The sequence below is a fragment of the Nyctereutes procyonoides genome, unplaced genomic scaffold (assembly GCF_905146905.1).
Source record: "Nyctereutes procyonoides isolate TBG_1078 unplaced genomic scaffold, NYPRO_anot_genome, whole genome shotgun sequence".
Classification (NCBI taxonomy): domain Eukaryota; kingdom Metazoa; phylum Chordata; class Mammalia; order Carnivora; family Canidae; genus Nyctereutes; species Nyctereutes procyonoides.
The window spans coordinates 44,290,050-44,305,616 of NW_026575135.1; the positions used below are offsets into that span (position 1 = coordinate 44,290,050).

At 33.9% G+C, this 15,567-nt stretch overlaps 1 long non-coding RNA gene across 2 annotated transcripts in view; it reads left to right on the forward strand.

Moving 5' to 3' along the window:
* The window catches only part of LOC129494527 (uncharacterized), a 1,043,078-nt gene that overhangs the window by 922,006 nt on the left and 105,505 nt on the right, over positions 1-15,567 (forward strand). Inside the window, exon 8 of one of the 2 annotated variants that reach the window (XR_008661365.1) lies at positions 1,716-1,846. The exons of the other annotated variant lie outside the window; for it this stretch is intronic. This is a non-coding gene — a long non-coding RNA (uncharacterized LOC129494527). Of the gene's footprint in view, positions 1-1,715; positions 1,847-15,567 lie in introns of those variants that run through there. 2 annotated transcript variants of the gene reach the window in all.

A 15,567-nucleotide genomic window follows, 5' to 3' on the forward strand; every position in this document is an offset into this window, starting at 1 on the left:
AGTACACAAGGATGAATCACATATAATCTTACTCAGAGACTACCAAGAAGGTCTACCCAAGCCATGCAGTAAAATGAGTTCAGGAAGATCATGTAAGATAAGTGAATGAGATGGTGTCACTCAAAGGGCAGATATAAATGACCATTGTGTACTAGGGAGGTCACTGAAGTGTGGTCAGGACTAGGAAGACTCATCAAACTTTTGTAGCAGTGTTGGATTTTTCTCTCCTGCTTTCTTCCCTATTTTATTTCAATAATTTGTGGGTGATATATTTTCTAATAGGGGTTCTCATAAATAGACTATAAATATATTAAATATAAGTTTTATCCTCACTGGGTGAGGCTCTCACCAAACATAGCCTCTACATAAAAACACAAAATTCAACTTTACCTTCTTTCTTTCCCACATTGTCCATGGATCTTGATACATGGGTGAAGAAAAATAGGTTATCAAGAAGTGCTCTTTTTATTAAGACTGTTAAAAAAGAACAAAAGGGGAAAAAAGAAGAAAATATGTTTTTCGTAAATACAGCCTAAATTAAACATTTTAAGTTAAAAAAATATGATTAAATGAAGATTAAATAAAAGCATTTATTTACCTTAATTGGAGCCCATTTCTATTTTGTGCTTTCAAAAAAAAAAAAAACTATTTGACTAAAAAAATGAGGTCACTTTCTCAAAACTTTTCAAAAGTTAGACTTGTCTTATATTTTAGGAAGTTTCCTTTTTGGTGTCAGTGATATAATTGAAGTGAAAATGCCACTACCATTTTTTAAGGACTTTACAAAACCATGGAGTTACTTAATTCAGATTGTTACCGACTTTGTCAAATTAAATGTGAACGATCACAAAATGCTTATATCAAGATATTATGGGGTGCTTTGGGTATTCTTGTTTTAATTTTCACTGATGCTAGAAAAATATTTAAATGCCTTTGATGACTATAAGGCTCATGTGTCTTCTTTCTGGAATTCTTGAGTATCTATCTGAGTATCTATTCTTGAGTATCTATTCTTGAGTATCTTCTGAACTACCTAAGACGTTCCCACAAGAAGAGATATTTAGAATGTACTGTACCCCTAGTAAGGTATGAAGAATAGAGAATTGATCCTATGTGTTTTAATTTCACTCTTTGGTAGACTTAATCAAGCTAATTGCCCAATATCTGAATTCCAAAAACTTCTACCAGTTCCGAATCCAACAAACACTGCGTGTCACTGTGGTACAAAATTTTCTTCACATTTTATTTGCTGAGGTGATGGCCATGTCTTGTGTATTCTTACCTTTTGTTTTTATTTTAGCTAGCTAAAGAATGTTTTAGTTTTAACCTTCTTATTATATAATGAAAAGAACAATAGAGTTAAAATAACCATCATAACAGATTAGCATTCAATCCCTGGTTGATTGATGGAGAAAACAGGCTGAAATACCAGACCCTCTCAAGCAATCTGAACCAAGAAAAAGCACAATTGCAATCTGAGTGTATTAAAGAAAGGAAGAAAGCCAGGATTAGTTCATTCTGCTTTCAAGGGTGAGTCATTCACCCTGTGCCACTACTGAAGTGAAACATTTTTATTGATTTGCAGATTAAGAATCTATTTAAAAAGTGATAAATCAATCCCTCTCGTCAAACCTACTGCAGCATGTTCAGGAACTTGAAAGAAATCACTGATGTTTGAGGAAAGCTTACTTAACTTGTGTTTCTTATAATGATAGAGAAAACTATAGTTCGTAATGAAGACACTGTATACTGAACATCTTGATGAAAAGTCAGAAGATTGAGCTGGCATAAATCAACACATGAATCTAGAAGCCTGCAGGTGGAATGAAGAGCAAAGTTTATCCATCTTGATTATCATTGCATTTGGATGTCAACGAGGTGCTCACCTCCATCATGAACTCCTGCATGCATGTAATTGTTATGCATGATTTTTCTTATACAGTGGTAAAGAGTAAATGAGATTAAAAATAAAAATTATCTGAGTACTGTCTGTGTTGCATTAAAAGAGTAGACCAGGGGCATCTGGGTGGCTCAATCAGTTAAACTTCTGTCTTCTGTTCAGGTATGATTCCAGGACTCTTGAACTGAGCCCCGTTGGGTTCTCTGCAAAGTGGGAAGCCTTCTTCTCCTTTGTCAGCTTTATTCAATGTTAACAAATATTGTAGGAAATTTAGATATTATAAGGAAGTCTGCTACCCTCATCTTCTAAATGATACATTGAAAAGCTGTTTAATATTTATATATTTTGATTGTGGTAAGCCTCTTTTAACAAGTATTAGGATAAAGTGACTTTTTTAACACCAAACTATGGATCACTTCAGGTATAACATGTAACTAATCAAGGTTTGTGAGCTTAATAATTTTTTCTTATCTGAAAGATGATTATTATGAAAATGACTTAGTCTTGTTTCAGTAAATAGAAGGTGTTCTTAAGATATGATAGTTTTCTTAGAAAAAAGGCCATAAATTATTTTCATTTAATTTTTTTTATTTTTTTTTTAATTTATGATAGGCACACAGTGAGAGAGAGAGAGAGAGGCAGAGACACAGGCAGAGGGAGAAGCAGGCTTCATGCACCGGGAGCCCGACGTGGGATTCGATCCCGGGTCTCCAGGATCGCGCCCTGGGCCAAAGGCAAGCGCCAAACCGCTGCGCCACCCAGGGATCCCTATTTTCATTTAATTAAATAAAAATGTTTCTGCACTTTTGTATATCAACGTCATAATCTTTAAAAGCCAATCTCTTAGAATCAGTTAACCTTCCAACTCAGATACATGTTTACAAGTCAGGTTTTTATAGTGGATCAAACCATAGAGGCAATATTCATTTAAATATTCTAATCTTTGATCAGCAATGCTTTTCAAAGGAGTTAGACTATGGAAATAATATAGAACAAGAAACAAAGTATATACACTAGGCTATTAACTATTGCTTTGTGTCACTGAAGAGTCAGAAATGGAATTCCTGATAATAAAAGAATGAGTAAGTGATGTTCTATACTCTAAGTGTAATATCATTCAGCTATTAAAAATTATATTAACTACATTATGGAAGGATCTTTGTAACACAACTAGGTTGAAAGTTTCTAAATGACAGGGATTTCATTTTATTTGAGCCATTTTTGTATTAGTTAAGATTACACTGGCTGTTGTAGTAATTATAGCTCAAAATATTAGTAGTGTAGCAAAATAGAAGTTTATGTTTTCCTCAACTAACTGTTCAATGTAGATGATACTTACTGACAGCTTTTCTCCATGCAATGTCTCAAGAACTCAGACTTATTTCATCTTATGATTTTGCTTTTTCCCTAGAAACTCATTGTTCTCTGCATCTGGCCAACTAGAAGAGAAGGATAAATGACATAGAGAAAACATGACAATCTTTTAGTAACTTAACTCAAAAGTGACAGATGCCAGGTTCACTTCCAATCAATTGGTGAGAACTATGGTCTGATCACACTAAATGCAAAATGCAAGGTGATTGTCTAGTGATAGCTCTCTACTAGGGAAGAGAAAGCACATATTTGCTAGGCAATATGCCACATTTTCTTCAGTTATAGTGTTGGGCTTTAAGAACGTTGGTTGAAGGGACACCTGGGTGGCTCAGTGGTTGAGCACTTCCCTTTGGCCAAGAGTGTGATTCTGGAGTCCCAGGATGGAGTCCCACATCGGGCTCCCTGCATGGAGCCTGCTTCTCTCTCTGCCTGTGTCTCTGCCTCTCTCTCTTTCCGTGTCTCTCATGAATAAATAAATAAAATCTTTAAAAAAAAGAATATTGGTTGAATATATTCTGTGCCAAGGAACTCTGGGAAAATAGCATGAAAACATGAAATAGCTTGGTTCTTGAAGATCTATAAGTCATTCTTGAAAAATGTGACTGAGGCTAAGTCAGAGGCCAGATTAAATAGAGATTTATGCATTAGATAAATAAGTTTACACTTTATTCTATAAGAAATGGAGAAGTATCAGGGGTTTAAGAATGGGGAAAAAGATGACCAGAATTGCAATTTTTCTGAATACAATATTAGCAGCATTGTGGAGCATAAAGTCTAAAATGTCAAGACTGGATGTAGAAATACCGATCAGAAGACTAATTAATGCATAATGATAAAGGCAATAGCATTAGGTTATGAGAAAAAAAAAACAGATGTGAAGTTTACTCAGTGGGATGAACAGAATTTCATTCCTAATTATGAAAGGAAGTAAAAGAAAGCAACAGGTAAAATATTTTCTCCTTGTTTAAAGCTTGGGGGATTACATTTCCCAATGTTAGAAATTCAGAAGAAAAAAACAGGGATTTTAAGGAAAAATAATAAGTTCTGTTTTGGAAATCCTGATGTGACATGCCTATGAGTCTTCAAGAGAAAGGAGATATTCAGCAGGTGGTTGACTGTATGGGTCTTTAGCTCAAGCTTTTGGACTGCACATTATAAATAAAGAGGTATAGGTTGAAATGTGGTATAAATGATGCCATCCATGCAAAATCTATGGAATGAGCAGAGGACAGAAACTGGAAGATTATCAATTTTGAAGGATTAAGAAATCTTAGATATTAAAGAAAGAAATGGCTTAGGAAAATGATGAAATTATTATTGAGATGGAAAATAAACACTGGATGAAGTTTCTAAATATATGCGAATGGGGGAAGATCAAGAGCAGTGGAACAATTTGTCTTAAAGAGAGAAGGGCCATCTGTTTTGTCAACATTGTAGACAAGGAGATGAAGGCAGATTCAGATGTAAATGAGTGTAATTTTACAGGCAGTTTATTCTTGATGACCTCAATATGCTCAGTTAAATAAAATACAAGAATATTTGCAGAATCACAGAGGTCACTCACCAAATATTTATAAAAGGATTGTTGTGTTGTCCCTGATAACCCTGGGGATTTGTTGACCCTATTGTCACTGTAATTTGGTAAATGTATCTATGATTTATTATGTTATTTTATTTAATACTATTTCATGTAGATACCCGGCTGAAATTAATTCCATGCATCCATCTTTGCTCACTTAAATTTGTGTTATAATTCTTTGGAGATAACTGTCACAATTGGTTCTGTAATTTTACTATTAACATATTCCTCCCCTACAAAACCATGCTGGAATATACATGCAAGGGTAAAAACTTGCTTTGTGTTTACATGTCTCAAAGAATTATTTGGCTAATAATATCTCTCTTTCTCCCTCTCATTTTTTTTTTTTTGATCAAGAGATGTCTTGTTTAATTTGTCTATAGGTCACCTTAATAAAAGTCTCATTTTCAACTTGAGGTTAATTTTGTTTTAGAAGCTCTACATATATTATAAATAAGATTTTCTAATATCAGAGTTCTAACCTGAAAAAATATACCAGCAATCCAATTGGTTGATGTTTGAGGGAAGTGTTTGCTTGCCAGATGTTAAATGAGCATAAAAGCATATCGGAGACTTGGGGGAGGGGGTGCTATATTAGTGTAAGAATCTCATGGACTGAAAATTTCATGCAAAGATATGCCTGATAGGGGTATAAAATTATAAAGTAGGGTATTTCTAAGAAAACAAATCCTGACCATCAATATATAGGTTTTTTTCAGGATCATTATGGACTTAGAAGTGTGCACCAAATGAAGTTTTGTGATATAAAGTCTATACTGGTAAACCTCATTTTATGAATGTCAACATCCATAAGATCCACCTGGGGGGATATATATATATATATATATATATATATATATATATATATATATAACAATTAATTGGAATATCTTCTGTGAAAATTCATGAGAAAAGTTATATGTATATGTTTTGACTGTTCTTGTGATTTTCAGTAGTTCATCTGCAAAGGTGTCTATTACTATCATACAGAAAATTATTTGAATAAGAATAACACAGGGATTCTACCTCAGGCTCAGTTTGTTCTTAGAGCTTTTTCTTCATTTTTTAGACAGTTAAGGAATGGGAAAGAATATCCTACAATAATAAATATGTTTATGACTTTAATAAGGTAGAAGTGAAATATATTTAATATTACCTATAAGTCAACAAAATCAATGTTTGCAGAATCAAAAATGCACTAACCAAAAAATGGATTTCACCAGATTAGATTTCTACTCAGCCTTATTTCAAAACCATATTTTGAATTATTATCTTGGTATAATAGAAAGAACACACACTAGGGAATTGGATGGGAAAACTCCTAAAATTCCATTTTAGGTTTTTTAAAATCTGGTGATCATAGATAAGTACTTAATATAATTTAATTTCCTAGGATAGTAGTACCTACCTCACAGAGATATTGTGAAATAGGAGTATATGTAATAATATACACATATACATATAATTGCTGTGGTATACCAGAATTCAATAAATTATACTTCCTCTTCTAATTTAGTTGTATATCTAAAAGCAGAACGCTGAGGGTAATGACGCAAGAAATTTCAGGACCTAAAATCTTATTATTAGGACAGCCTAATGAAGTCCAGCTTCCACATATTTTGCTGCGAAAAAGAAATACAAAGAATAAAAGGGAAATACCATATTCACTGTAGAATAATGTGGTATTAAGGTCAACACTACTCTAAAATTCAACTGAAGTTTAGTTAGCCTAGCTAAAATTTGGTTGTAAAAATTATAAAATCTAGATGAGCTGTGTTATATATTTAGTGGTAAGCTTCTACACGGAGGTGGAATGAGGAAAAAGATCAGAAACTGAGACTGACAAAGTAAATCACTGTAATAAATGCAGTTGGTAGCTGGAGAACCAAAGAACAAAATGGAAGGTAGTCATGGTCCTTTATGCTTATTGTATCTCATCAGTTATTTCAAACATATTTAAAAATTAATAAAGAAAATGGTAAATTGCCAGAGATGTTTCAAGGTTCATTTTGATAAGTTAGAAAATGAAAATAAAAACCATTCATTTTGACACTGGTTCAGAGTTTATGAACAAATTGTCAGTCAGACTGTAAATCAATCCCATTGCGTTTTAAATTCTTCTGCTTTAAATGAACAGGCATTTATTTTATTTGTACCACAAGCAAAACACTACACTAGGCACAGCAGAAGTGAGTGAAAAATGAGAAACTTTAAATTTTTCAAAAGTTGGCTGCTGCTCTACTTTTATTTGATAAAATTGTTTCAGGCTGGAACATGTGCCATGAAATCATGAACCAAAAACTGGGGGAAAAATAAAGTCACCTGCATTCTTTGAAGGGGCATTTACCATTCATTTATATTCATTTAAATTCCATCCATGTGTTGGACACCACAAAACTGAATTTTTTATATACCATCTCATTATGTGAGTGATGTAAGAACAGAACTTGTTTCTTCAATGCAGTCAGCATTCTAATGAACTCAGAATACAGATTTTGTTCCATTAAAAATAATCGAATCTCCCTATCCTACAGCCATTTAAATGCTTTAGAATAGAGCAGTCCTTTTTTTATTCCAGGAGATGTATACAATAAATCTCATTATGAAAATTACCATATTCAGACTATCTTAATAATGCACATGCCAATATCTCCACCACCTTCAAACAAACAAATAATGGTGAAAATTATGCTAGTACTGACAATGGTTAGGAAATGTTATTGAGAAATAAACTATTTTCTTCTTATTTGTTAGAGTAAAACAGCTCCTTTGCTCATTTAACTAGCTAAACGACCTCTAGATACTGAATTCGAATGTACTGTGGGAAAAGGCTATAGAGATATTCGTATGGGTCATGTTCCCATGCATGCATGATTGTCCCTGCACATACAGAGAAAACAAATAAAATCAAATTTAAACAATTTTGTATGAGGATTAAAGAGATACAGAAATCTTACACTGTCATAAGCACTATTTGAATTGATAAGCAGCTGACATTCTATTGTTGTTCTCATTGTATTGCATCAGTTTGAGTAGATTTTTTATTGGAGGACCTCTCAGAGATAAGTAATCAAAACATGTCCTAGGCCTGCCCTGCTATCAGCAAAGCACTTATTTTCTGATTACTACACTAGGTAGGTGCCTATCCCTACTCCTCTTAAGAAAGACTTAAGAAGGGATCCTTGGGTGGCTTAGCGGTTTGGCGCCTGCCTTTGGCCCAGGGCGCGATCCTGGAGACCCGGGATGGAATCCCACGTCGGGCTCCCGGTGCATGGAGCCTGCTTCTCCCTCTGCCTGTGTCTCTGCCTCTCTCTCTCTCTCTCTCTCTCTGATTATCATAAATAAAAGAAAAAAGAAAGACTTAAGCTTGCATTGTGCACTGAACAACTGGATATACAATTCTAACACCACTAGAAGAAGCATGCAAAGAATAGATTGCATCGTTGGATTGATCCTGCAGTCTCTCCATCTTTTGCTGTTTTTATTTTTTTTTTAAGATTTATATATGATAGACGTTAGAGAGAGAGACAGAGAGAGTCAGAGAGAGAAGCAGGCTTCATGCCAGGAGCCCGACGCGGGACTCGATCCCAGGTCTTCAGGATCAGGCCCTGGGCTGAAGGTAGGCGCTAAACCGCTAAGCCACCCAGGGATCCTCCAACTTTCGCTATTAAGAGCCAGAGGTCATGTTTCCTGTTCTATACCTACTACTCATAGTAATGCTTTATTTCCAAATATAAGATCTATTTTACAGGTACAATTGTACAATCTACTAAAAAGGTTTAATTCTGAATTTGTTTTATCACTACCCAGAAGTGCTCCAATAGAGAAATAATCTATACAGATTTCAACACATTTCTATTAAAGGACCTTATTCTTCTCCTCTCAAGTACAACATAGAGAGCAATCTCTGTGATGACTACCTATTTCTAAAATTCTCTATAATCTGAAATTTTCTTGCTCTCTTGTATTAAATACACATGATTTGGGAGTTAGACTTAAATTGCAATCCCAGATGCTCTAACATCCTAGCCAGATTATTTAACTCTCTTATCCTCACTGCCTTAAATTTTTAAATGGGCGAGTAAAGGCCTTCACATTTCATTTCATTGTTCTCAGCATCAAATGAAATTTTGATCCAAATGATATCAAATTTGTTGTGATATGAAGACTAATTAAATATAAGGGATTTTAAAAATTGTAATTGGAAAACACATTTTCAGGGTGTTATATTTATACTTTATTTGTTGGAAATACACCGGGCTGGCAAATTAAAATTGTAATTTATTTTACTATAGTTACCCACAATGCATAATGTGTTTTAAAATCTATTATTGAAGCTGGGATAAAAAGTTAATGTGCAGGGTTAGGATTATTGTTTACTGATTATAGTTTAATTAATTGCTTTATACATTCTATTTTCATCTACCTAAGATATAGTCAATGAACACAATCATTTCCAAAGTACAGATCAATGGGTCTCAGTGATCTGTCAAATGAAGAATGAGAGTTTTGATTGTGCATTCTATTTAAAACAATGGTAGATCTCCAAGCCTTAAATTTCTATAATGATTACAGCTTAGATTAAGAAACAATTTGGTTGTCAGAGATAGAGGAGTTTCCAATCTCATTTTTACAACTAATTATGGGGTAAGTTTAGAAAATCACATGCAAGAAAGAACATCCTACTAAATTTTCCTTAAGTAAAATGATAATAACCTTTACTTATTTTCTCTGCCACAGAGGTTTTTGGAAGTATCCTGTTAATATAAGTCAAGGCTAGAGAATATCCCAAACTAAGCAAATGGAAAGACACTGGAGTGATTGCTTTGTTTTCAAAGTCTTTGGGTAATTTTGTTCAGTGTTGATTTTGTTGTTAACATGCTTGTAGTTGTACATAATATTCAGACCTCACTTGGGAATCTATGCATCTTTTGTCATATAGCAACGTAAAATATTGATTTAATGTTTGACATGGAATTAAGCGTTTGCTCAACCACTTCCTGGCTTTGTGAACTCCTACAATTTATTTAATCTATCTGGAATTTTAGTTGTTTCATTTGTTGGATTTTGGGATTGGATTTTTAATTAATTAATTTATTTGAGTGTAGAAGTAGAAGTGAGAACATCCACTTTTTCGTGTTGTTTTGAAATAATTTACAAAAACAGCAAAAACAAGTAATAAAATGCTAGCAATTGCTGGCATTTGCCTCTTCCTGTTTTGCCCTGTGCAAACTTGGACTCAAATAGATAAGTGTTTGAATCTGAGTAGTGATGTTTATTTGTTAAGGTTACTAAATTATTTACTCCCATGTTATATTAATTTTTATATCAAACATGGGCCTTTTACTCAAAGTTAAATGTTATAGAATATGTGAAAATGCTATACTCATAGTAAATGTATAATAACTATCCATTAAATAGACTTCAAATGAGGACTTTTTTTTTCATTTTCTGCTAAAGATAGGGTTGTCAAATCAAGTTTATTGATTTCTTTTCAAGTAAGGTGGTCTACAGAGTATCAGTTACCTTCCTCACATTTCATTTGCAGATAATACAGGCCAAAGAAAGGAGAATGGGTCAGAAACAAGGAAAGAGGCAAAAGGCAAGGCCTCATGCTGACAGTCTGCAGCCTGATGCTAGGGCAGGTGTGAAAACCAGATAAAGGTCACAGTACTATAATGTGTGTATCTGCAGTCATGCTATTTTGACTGCCCTTGCTATGGCACATCTGACCTTGATTTGTAATTAAATCCCCAAATATTTCTCTGTCCTCCTACTTTCTCTTCAAGCACCACTTCAAAACATCAGCAAAGCCAAAAAAGTAACCACTTGTGTAAGGATGATGCTTTGGTATATACAGTTTGGAAGAAATGAGATTTATAAGGAATCCCAGATGATAGTTACTTTTTAGATATTTTATTTTCCCAATGCATTTACAGAATGCTACAATATTAGGGAAAGTGTTTAGATAAGCATCCAAACCCCATAAAATGATTCTAAGTTAAATCCTCCATAGGGGGGGAAAAAATCTTCATTCTGTTGTAAGAGGGAAATCCATGATCCCTCTCAAGCAGACAGATTCCTATTTAAATCACTCCATATTAAACATGAGCAGAATTAGGAATGGAAACTACTATTCCCAGACAAGAGAAAATGATAAGATGGACAATCCTATTTCTTAAAAATTTACTACTGAAATTCAGTCAGTCAATATTTTTGATCACTACAATAAAATAATGTGTCAGTACCACTGACCAGGTAGATGAACTAAATAACATTGTGTCATTTTTGTCTTCAAAGAGTATCTGAAAAAATTATGAAAAAGCATAAACAACATGAGTGTTAAAGATTCTACTTTGTGGTATAACTATGTTCTTTCAAAGGCCTTCTTTGATGTGCCAAGAGAAGAATTTTCTATAATTTGTAACATTAAAAAAATATGTTCTAAATCTGTGAGACCAGTAAAGAAGCAATGTTTGGTCTTGTTAAAGAAATAAATATTTCATGACACTTGTTAAAGATGGTAAGGCATACTGTACTCAAGGGAAGCTACTTAGGGGAAAGAGATTGGAGTCAACTTCAACAAGGACAAGTAGGGATTTATAAGGAGCAGGCTGGGGGATTGGGCTGAGGACTAGTGGATGGCAAGTTACTATAAGGAAGCATCAGGAATAAAGGAGATTCTTGCTTGTTATACTCTAAAGAATTCTTCATGAAGGCAGGCCACAGTGATAAGATATTGAGGACTGGGGGTGAGGAATTCAATCAGATATTAAGGATGCCAGATGCCAAGAATAGGAATTTTCATTAAATTTACTTAGCAGGGTTCCTGCTCAATCTGAATTCTATAAATACAGAGCAGGGAGCTTAATATCAGGACTCAAATTCAATAGTGGGCACAGAGGAGACTGATGAAAGGTAGGGATAAGTCTTTGTCAGATGCCAAAACTATCAACAATAGAATATATGTTGTGAGGCAGGGATGTGGATCCATGAAATAGAGTAAAGTAGTTAATTCTAGCAGCCGGATACTTTTGCTTTGATATCACCCAATGTTGTCTTATGATCTTGTGTCTTGTGATCTTCTGCAAGCCAATGTTCTGCTACAAGTTGTTGCAGGTTTTTTTTTTTTTTTAAGCAATACTAACAATAATTTGTTAAGGGTTCACCCACACCTTTTGTGAAGGTGGAGGGTTTATCCACACCTTTTGTGTTGTGTTTGGGCTGTGAGGAATTAGGGGAAAAAGTACAACAAAGATACAAAATTTATAGGTCAGGCAGGAACAGGGCACCTAGGGGAGTGCAGGCAAAAACAGTCATCCTAGGAGCATTCAAAAACATGAACTTCATGAGAAAATAATAAAGATAATACCACTTATTTTAAAAAGAGCAAAAGCATTTAAATAAATTACTGCTTCTTTTTTTCCATGTGCTTTTCAGAAAGGCTGAAAAGAAAAATAAAGTGTTTTATTTTATGATTCAGCTTAACTTAAATCACTTATATCATGTAGCACTATTAAATGATATTTCTGGAAAATATGCTAGTACATAAATCTTACCAAAATAGTTTGAAAGCTCTACTTTAAATAACATGTAATGATATTTTTGCTCTCTAATGCTAATTAACCCAGCATGTTTCACAGTGTTTGAGAATTTTGTAGTTTAAATACATTCATGTGATAAAAATTCAACACAAAATATTATTTCATCTGTAGAATATATTATGCTTTAAATTGCATCAAATATCCATTTTAATAACTCTTTAATCTACAAAAATAAACTTCTAATTATATGTGTATTTTAATTAAATGCAGGTACATAGAAGATAAAACTATTCTCAATTCATTCTTTGGATTCTTTCCACTGATAAAGCTAAGACAGTAAATAGTAACCCTAGGTAGCAAATATCAGTGTAGTACATTGGCTCTATTCCTGAGGAGAGCAGGTGAGGAATGACAAAAAGAGAATCTCACCACAGAGTCCATCTCTTGCTCCTTTTTTCCAGTGATTTGTTCTCAAGGAATGGAGCTTCACTAAGCATCATATCATTAGGTTGTACTGAGTCCTGTTACCATTTTGGCCATCCAAGGTAGTGCTGGTGTAGCAGTACTTAACATTTAAGAGCAATATCACCTCACTTCTCATCATTTAGGAACTAGACTATAAGTACATGTAAACCTTTTCCCTTTAAAATGCATTTCTAAGATCTTCATCATAAACTCATGAATGATTTGAAAATGAATATGAACTCTGAAACATCATTTGGTGATGTTACCTTATTGCACTCTGATGCTTAGAGAAATATTTTCCTCAGATCACACAGCTGGTAAATGGTAGGATTTGAACACAAGATGACTGAATCCAGAGAGCATGCTCCTAAACACTATTCTTAACTATCATGCATTAGGGATTACATTAAAAATAGTGTAACACAAATTAGATCATATACATTAAGAATGAAATTTACTTTAAAATACCAGTCATAAAATGCCTACTTTTTTTCATTTGTTCTAAGCTAAAAGTTCAAGTATTAAGCTGGCTACCTAACTAGAATAAACTGGACAGATGACAAACCCACTGAGGAGGAGACACATGGATGGAATTTTGTAGGTAAATTTCCTGACAGCTTATTATACATGATGGAGAAAGGTAGCTCTACTTTAAGGGGGAGAGCATGAGCAAAGCCACAGAGGAGACCAACATAACATGCTCCCAGGTTTTGATCTGATTGCTTAATGCAATTAGAGAAACTAAAGACTATGATCAGATCTTGGGAAATAATGCTGATCTATAACAAGTGCTAGATCATAAATGGCTTTTGGTACTAGGCCATAAGCCATAAAAGTATGAGTTTTATCCTGAAAGTTATGGAGAGTGCTAGAGGATTTTCAAGCAAGACTTAACTTGACCAGATTTGTAACTCAGGAATATCACTCTGGCATCAGTGTAGAGAATCATCTAAGAAGGATCACCTGGGGGGCCACTGGCATAATGGGATCCTACCTAGAGCAGCAGAAAAAGTGGATACATGAGATCAGTGGTTTAACAGCTCAGCAACTGATTGGACATTAGGCCTGAATGATAGCTACAGAAGACTTTCCATTTCCATTTTTTTTTCTCAACAACATAGTTCAGTTTATTAAGAAAGGGAATACAGGAGTAAGAATGGGCCTGGGAGCAAGCTAAAGTTTAGTTTGGGATAAGGGTACAGGATTTTAGAAAAAAATAAAAGAGAGATATTTCAGAAACTTGAGAAAAAGTATTACTAGTGTGTACTTGGCCTCCAAGAGAAAAATTGAAGCAAACTGTTTTATTACATATTGTGAGTTACTCAAGTGGAAATGTTTGATCTTACAAGTGATGAATGAAGCAATTTTCTTCTCTATCCAAATAGTTTTCAGTTAACTGCCATGTGTTTGCAACTATAGTTGTATTCACCAGTTTAACTTCCCTAAAGATTTTGATTAACTTTAAAAATCGGATTGCAAAACTTACTTGAAATATCTCAGGAGCATCAATTCTATATTGACAGGTTGGTTAATTCATATGTAATTGCTGAACAAATTTACACAATTTGAGTCTTACATCACCAGCACTTTTCATCTTCTTCAAAATATCTTTAGAATTTGTCAAACATAATCTGTCTCTTTCTAAACTTCAATTTCTTAAACATTCATCTTCTCTTCTAAGACATTCAAAATCCATTTCTCTTGCTTTAGCTAAAATAATCCTGGTAACAATTTGGATTATAATAGTAAAATAGAGTACTTCTTTAGAAGTTATTCTCAGTGCTTATGAAGTTAGGAAGTAAGCCTAAAAGTAATGGGGACATGTCTGTTCATATAAAGGAAATTCATGAGCCAAGAATATCTAGCAATAGCATTCAACTTTCTTTCAGAAATAATGATTATGTTGTTAGACGTATATGCTTTTATTTCCTCAAATATGTTCAGAAGATATTAAGTGACTATTTTGAGAAAATATGTGATCTAAAATGTGAATGTGCAGTTGTGCTAAAATCCTTACTTTAGCAATTATCACTGAGAAATTGGTCCTTATATAATCAGGAACTTCAGCCATGTAATTTAATGACGTCAAATACAGTTCTACTTGTAGAATTTCCACTCTACCAAAGGTAAATGCAGAGGTTTTGCTTTTTCCTACATTTATATGCAGTGAGCTGTGTCCTACTTGTGTTCTACTATCACACTTTTGCTTTATATTGGTGTTTTTACACATACTAGTTTCCTAAGACTGCCATAACAAAGTACCACAGACTGAGTAGCTTAAAATAACAGAATTATTATCTTGAATTCTGGAGCCTATTAGTCCAAAATCAAGGTCTCAGCAGGACCATGCTCCCTTTGATGATTTTCAAGAAATACCCTTCCTGCCTTTTCTAGCTTCTACTGCCCCAGGAGTTCCTTGATTTGCAACTGTGTCACTTCAATCTCTGACTTCATCACATGTTCTTTTTTGCCATGTCCCCTCTATGTCTCTATATCCAAATCTCTCTCTACTTTCTCTTACAAAGACACTTGTCATTGGATTTAGGGCCCATCCTAATCTACAATGACCTCATTATAACTTGATAATATCTCCTAAGATCCTATTTCCAAATAAGGCTATATTTTTATGTTCTCGGTAGACATGAATTTGGGGGGTGAGGGGCTATTCAATCTAGTGCAGATGTTTATCATCCTGGTCTAAGTTA